A 7,664-nucleotide genomic window follows, 5' to 3' on the forward strand; every position below is an offset into this window, starting at 1 on the left:
AGGTTCTTTTTTCTCCACATCCTTACCAACATTTGTTTCTTGCATTTTTGACTTTAGCCATTCTGACTGGTATGAGATGATAATCTCATTGTAGTTTTGATTTGCATTTCTCTTATGATGAGTGACATTGACCATTTTCATGTGACTGCTGACCATCTGGAGAACTTCTTTGGAGAAATGTCTGTTCCCATGTCTCTGCCCACGTTTTAGTTGCAGTATTTGTTTTTTGGGGTGTTGAGCTGTATAAGTTCTTTATGTATTTTGGATTCTAACCCTTTATCAGACATGTCATTTGAAAATTATCTTCTTCCATTCAGTAGGTCCTCGTTTAATGCTGTTGGTTGTTTCTTTTGCTGTGCAGAAGTTTTTTATTTTGATGTAGTCCCAGTAGTTTATTTTTACTTTTGTTTCCCTTGCCTCAGGAGACATATCTAGAAAAANACATTATCACCAATGTCAGAGAAATTACTGCCTGTGCTGTCTTCTAGGATTTTTATGGTTTCAGGTCCCATCTTTAGATCCTTAATCCACTTTGAGTTGATTTGTGTGTATGGTGTAAGGAAGCAGTCCAGTTTCATTCTTTTACACATAACTCTCCAGTTTTTCCAATACCATTTGCTTAAGAGACTATCTTTTCCCCCATTGTATATTCTTGCCTCCTTTATGGTAGATTAATTGACCGTAAAGCATGGGATTATTTCTGGGTTTTCTGTTCTGGTTTGTTGATCCATGTGTCTATTTTTGTGGAAGTGCCATACCATTTTGATTACTACAGCTTTGTAATATAACTTGAAATCTGGAATTGTGGTGTCTTTGGCTTGTTTTTCTTTTTCAAGATTGCTTTGGCTACTTGGGGTCTTTTTTATTTCCACAGAATTTTAGGATTTTTTTTCCTAATTCTGTGAAAAATGGTGTTGGTATTTTAATAGAGATTGCATTATATCTGTAGATTGCTTTGGGCAGTATGGACATTTTAACAGTGTTTGTGCTTCCAGTCCGTGAGCATAGAATGTCTTTCCACTTGTTTGTGTCATCTTCAATTTCTTTCATCAGTGTTTAATAATTTTCAGAGGACAGGTCTTTCACCTCTTTGGTTAAGTATATTCCTAGGTATTTTACCATTTTGGGTGCAATTGTAAATGGGATTGTTTTCTTAATTTATTTTTCCGCTGCTTCATTATTAGTGTATAGAGATCCAGTGGATTTTGGTACATTGATTTGTGTCCTGCGACCTTACTGAATTCATTTGTCAGTTCTAGGAGTTCTTTGGTGGAGTTGTTAGGGTTTTCTATATAGTATCATGTCATCTACAAATAGTGAAAAATTTACTTTTTCCTTACCAGTTTGGATGCTTTTTATTTCAACATATTTTAAAGTCCACAATATTGTTAACTGTAGGTAATATATTGTACAGCAGATCTCAAGAACTTACTCATCTTGTATAATAAACTGTGTCCCCAAATAGCTAAATGACATGGCTGATTTGCAATATAACCAAACCCTAGGATTCCTGGCTGTGTTCCCTGGCACACCTGCTAACCTAACAGGTGACTCAGGTGAAACTGTTTTTCTCAAGCTTACTCTGCTTCTCAGGCTGAGATCTTGTCCTGGTTACTTGGAATTATTCCTTTGTGCCTTTATGGATTTCTCCTATTCTCAGGCCTGTCTCTTTTTGTCTCTATGCCTCCATCTCATGTTTTAGTCTGATCTGTCATTTACTGACAAGTAAAACATGCCTGTCCTAGGTCTCCTACCATCATTCTTGATGTTGCCTTTCCAATGGCTCTTTCTCCACCTGTTGTGAGACACCAGCACCCAGGAGAGCACAGACCTTAAGTCTAATGTTGTAGAAACTCTGAAATCACTACCTCTCTTACCTCCATCCTTCCCAGGACATTTGTTTGGAAAGGTGATGACTATGGCTGACACATGAGGTGTTTTTCCAAGGGAAGGATTCAGAGTTGATGATTTCTGGTGGCTTAGGTAGTGGTCTGCTTGAACTGGCTTCCATTGGTTTATGAAGTCTAGTGTGTACACCTCTTTCCCATTCCATGTCCAATGATGTTGGTAGTTTGACATTGGCTATAGTGGGTGTATTTAGACAATGGAAATTGGCAGACCTTACACATGAGGGCTGGTTTTTTTGGAGAGCTGACCATTAATACTGCTGATGGCTAGCTACATGGTCTATTAAAGGTGTTTCTATCTGATCCCCTCTTTATATCTCATGCTGCAAAGCTATAAAGTGTTCAGTGTGTTAAACTGTGGTGTTCACAATGTCCCTGGCCTTAGTTTTCCTGGAAGCAGGTTGCAGAGCAAACCCAAGGAACACAGCCTAATCTGAGTCCTATTTCAGGTTGCTGTCATATTCTGGAGAAAAGAGCCCAGGTCTGGAATCAGGAAACTCATGGGAGTGTCTGTGTTCTCTTGTTGATCAGCCAGACTGTATAGGACAGTTATTTTATGCTCAGCCTTCTTTTCTGCTGTATGGGGACAATCCTTTCCTTTCACATGGCTCTTAGTACCTCGTTGTGGGAAGCATGGAGTAGAGTCTTACAAATGAGAGGGCTATATTTGACCAGGATGAAGGGTATGAGCTGGGGACTGAGACAGACTTGGTTCAAAAGCTGGGTTTGTCCTTTAAGGGGCCACCTGACCAACTCCATCAATTCTAAGATTCAGCTAAGGATACCATATAATCAAAGTGGTTATAACGATTAAATGAAATAAGCTTTCAAAAAGTGCTTAAGGCTCAATTAATTGTTGCTGCTATTATTAATAATGCTTTGAAGATGCTATACAAACTTAGGGGCTTTATTATTATTTAACTCCAGCATATGGAACATCGGTCATGATCATTTTGTCTAGTACCTGGCTTAGAATAAATGTCCAGTAAAATTTTTTTTAAAGAAATTGTGAAATTCGGTAGGGTTATTTTTAGTACAGTTCAAGTTCAGATGATTGACTTACCTGACTAACCACACTCCTTAGAGAAAAAAAGGGGTTTTTGCTGCAGATAAAACATTTTTGGCAAAGTGACTGAAAGTTGTCCTTCAAAAATCTAAAGAACCTGGTAAGTGAGACAGGCTGATAATAAATTGCCTTAATAGACGTAAGACGCTATAGATTTTATCCTGGGGACTTGAGAGTTGTCATAAAAATGGCACTTACATTCTAATTTCTTGGGAGTTGTTTGTAAGATTCTTGTAAGTGTTCCCTGGAGATTTAACCTATTCACATTCAGACTGAGTATAGAAATGTTCTTAGCTGATTCCTCTTAGAAATGTAAATCGAATCGAGTTCCACATTTATTCAGTACCAGGAAAGCAGGGCCCCTTCTTCATCACCCCCAGCATAGAAAGCAAATGGAGATTTGATTGTTTTTCTGTGTGTGAAACTATTGGGGAGGCAATATGGTCTCTTCATGGTAAGAAAAATATTTCACCTATCAGGGTCATTAATTCCATTCCTTTAGGTTAATGTCTTACTCCTGAGGAGCAAGTAATCATGAAATAGTTACTAGGCTGCCTCACAAAAGGCTCTCATTCACTGTGTGAGCTGAGAGACATTGAGCCTTCCTTTGAAGGAGGGTGCAAGTGTTTGGTGGAAGGAAGCCTTGGCTTTGAGGTCCTATAGAGTCCTGGCAATCTTGGGCTCCTTACTTGGCTTTCTTTACTCTATCCATTTTCACATTTGAAATAGAAGGAAGATATTTGTTGCTCTCTAGGGGATAATGATAAGGATTAAAGGAGCTCATATATGGGTAGTAGAGTGGTGGGAGGGCAGATTTGAGCCAATGTTCATCTTCTCCCCAGTCCCAGAAGTTGGTTGTTAACTCTTGTGTTTTTGTTTTTGTTTTAAATCAAATCCGTGGCACTAGTTAAAATATCATAAGGAAGATTTGGTGGGGTGGCTATCACAACAGGCATGGGGATCGCTGCAATGGAGTGTGGCCGTGGTGGGGAGAGATCAGGCTCACCTCCGAATGCGAATATGTTATGGGCAAGTGGAAATTTATGACCAAGGAGCAGGATGGGGAAAATGACAAGAAAACATCCAGGGTAAGGGAGAGGTACAGCTAAACAAGACCTGACAGGATTCTCCTTGAAGGCAGGCCAGCATGATCGGACATCACCTGGGAGGTGGCGGACAAGGAGGGATTCTGGTTAAACTGACTTAGCAGCACTCCTGCTAAAGTTGGACAGGGGAGAGATGAATACAGAATTATAAAATTCAGGTCTAACTTGAAAAGAATTCAGGGGAACCTGAGTAGAGTTTTGTCAGGAAGAGAATCTTTGTCACCCTCTAGGGTACATTTGTTTCTGACGGCCAAGGTAATGGGTTCTGACAAGGCAGGGGGCGGGAGGCGGGGGTGCAGAGATAAAGAAAGACCCAGAGCTAAGGACATTGCCCTGAGAGCGGGATCTGTGAAGCAGGTCTTAGAACTGCAGGTGGCCTGTTGGTAGTAGTCTAGGTGCAGCACAAGAGGGCGGAGTCTGGGGGAGTCCAGGCAAGTCTCCCCTTCTTTGCAGTTTTGCCTGAGCCAAGTCAAGGAACTTGAGGACCTCCTGCCACTGGAACTGCTGCAAAATTTCTTCGAGTTTTGGGACTCTACTTGGTTGATGATGATGATGATTTTCTTTTTTTGATAAGTGGCCCCACCTAGACCACTTACCACAAGAAATAAGTCTTTTGACTGACAGTTCCAGTCCCCAAATTGAACATAAAGAGAAAGAGTGGTACTTTGTAAAAGGTTCCCAGGAAAATATAATTGTTGTTTAAAAAAAATAGGCAAGACCAGTCAGGTGGATAAAGATGTATGGGTTAATTGCCGAATCTGCGTCTCACCTGCATCTTTTATGTGGCAGATATGAATGCTTTATAGGTAATGAGGTCCTCACAGGAGAGTTATGGCCTATCGGCCTGACATTTGTAAAGCTGTAAAATGTAGGGGGAGATTTAACAAGCAGGATGAGCTGCCCTCCTGCATATTAACACAATTATGCAGCTATGCACAGGTCTAGGAGTAAATAGTATATTTATAGCATTAGGATTCTCCAAAGGATATTAAGCAGACATTGCAATTTGCATTTTAATTTTCTTACAAGAAAACCTTTCTGTTTTTCTTGAAACTTCCAGGAGCTCTAAGCCTTTTAAGCTGCTCCCGTGGCCTCTTGTGCTACGTATTGTGGCCCATCTGGCAGGACTGATGGCATGCTCAGGTGTTGGGGATGGAGGCCAGGGGTGGGGCCAGGGGCGGGGTAGTTCAGGATTTCTAACATGGAGATGTTGCTGCATGGGGAGGCCAGAGGTTCTGGAAAGCTAGGAGGCATTAGTGCCCACTTCCACGTTGCTGACTGTCAGCTTGTTTGTAATACTTGGCTCTGCTGTTCTTTGCATAACTTCCTCCCCAAAAGTTTTGGAAGAAACCTAAAAATCTGTTAGAATAGCCTAACTCTTGAAGTATTTTTATTTACAGTATGAGAGGAAATGAACATCTTTGGGCCACTAGAAGAAGGGAAACAGGTTAGAGAATCTATTAAGAGTGGGAGAGACTCTCAGCCCTGGTCTTTCCCTCGAGCCAAGTTTTTCTCTTAAGAACCCACAAGCTTCTCCCAGCCTGAGGTAAGTTCCCCTGAATCACAGAGGCTTAAATACTTTTCTTGTTCTCTGAGGCCCCCTAGGTCTGAGTTTCCCACATCCCACCAAGGCTACCAAGGTCCTGGGGGACTTTGAGAGGTTGGGAATCTTCAGTTTACTTCTGACTTGGCTAGATCAAAATAAAGTTGAGAGTTCAGGCTCCTCTGTGCCTTCATCTTCCTTCTCCCCTAGCCCCCAATTTCTGTCTTTCCTTAGAGGCTCAAAAAGAGCAAAATCTTCTAGCTTTTCTCAGTTGTCCCTGGTGACACTGGTCTCCCTCACTGCTGCCATAGTTGAGCAAAGCAGGTATTCTTCATCTTACTCTCTTCTGATTCATCAGTTCCCAAACTGTGGTGTGTCCATAAATCATTTCGGAATCTGATAAAATGTAAATTTTGGTTCTTAGGTCTGGAGTGGGGTCTGAGATTTGGCATTTCTGACAAACACTCGGGGTATCCATATTGCTGGTCAAGAGTCTAATTGATTTGTGTGTGCTGGTCTTGAGTGCCCAGCTATGCATTTAATGGTCATGAACTACAAAAACCTGACTCTGTACTACCTGTATGACATGTTGATGAGCAAGTGGGGAGGGGGCATATGCTTAATCGATGGTGGAGGCAGGAGGGAAGATGGTCAGGTGTTTGAATGCCAAGGAATGTAGTGTCAAGAACTGTGCAGGAGCTGAGAATTTACCCTACTCTCAAGCTAAGAAATTAGTCTTCCATGGTTTCATGAATGCTGGCAGAAGAAACAAAGCTCCTGAGTCCGAGACAAAGAGCACTTTATTACTCAAAGCAATAACAGTAGCTAGAATATCATCATGTGTGCTGGTTTTCCAAACCCCAGTTCCCCCAGGGCATTGCAACAAGGACAGAGTGATTCCTGCAGATGCAGTGGGCTGCATACAGGAGAGGGACCTAGAGCTTAGGAAATGCTAATTATTTATGAAGGGGCTGAAAGCAATCTTTCTCAACCTTGACTCCACAGACAGACACTATGTCTGCCATCTTGGATAGCAGACATGTCTACCTTCCATCCAAGAGGTAGATTCTCTATCTTCCAAGCTTTTTGCTCTTCAGACATCCTCAGAAAGATAGTCTGGATCAAAAGCTGTCAGTGCCTCTGCTCACAAGATACATAGAAAAGTGGAACCTGGGGAATCATGTTCCAGTACACAGGTAAACATAGAGGTGGATTGGATGATACTTGGATGTGTTAATTTTCTACAGCTGCCAGGACAAATGACCACAAACTGGGTGGCTTAAAATGTTAGAGATTTATTATTTCACGGTTCAGTAGCTACAAGTCCAAAACTGAGGTGTCAACAGGGCCACTCTCTCTCTCTCTGAAGTCTCTAGGGCAGAATTCTCCTTGCCTCTGGGAGCATCCAGTGGCTCCCAGCAGTCCTTGGCATTCTTGGTTTGTATCTGCCTTGCTCTAATCACTGCCTCTTTTGTCAATGACCTTCATCGCTGTGTGCCTGTGTCTCTAAATAGCCCTCTCTTTATAGGGACAGTAGTCATAGGATTTAGGGCCCACTGTAATCCAGTATGACCTTTTTGTTAGCTTGATTACAATTCAACCCACAACACTTGAGTAATAAGAAGAAATTCGCCATCTCCTTCTAGTAGGAAAAATGAAGGTTGTGAACACATGCCCAGGCTAATACTCAATGTTGTGCAGCAGCAGCCAATCATAGAGGAGATGGATGTGTCGCTTGCTGAGTTCTGTGCTGTTTCAGCAGGCATTTTCTTTGTTCAAGAACAGCGGCTTAAAGTCTCAGGGAACCAGGGTGAAATAATTCTACAGTCTTGGCGAAATCTGGGCTTAATTCTCAGTCTTTCCTGTGTCTTTACTTTTGCCCCTTAAGTAGAGATCCAACCACCCAACAACTACCCTTCTGAACTCCTACCCCCAATCTGTTCTCCAATTTTTATTAGGAATTCAATTTCTGGACCTCTCCCACCCCCTCAGAGGTCATTTGCCATGGAAAGCCTCATTTTTTAATGGAAGGAAGGGCTGTT

Source organism: Ailuropoda melanoleuca, chromosome 14, assembly GCF_002007445.2.
Source record: "Ailuropoda melanoleuca isolate Jingjing chromosome 14, ASM200744v2, whole genome shotgun sequence".
In the NCBI taxonomy this organism is placed as follows: Eukaryota; Metazoa; Chordata; class Mammalia; order Carnivora; family Ursidae; genus Ailuropoda; species Ailuropoda melanoleuca.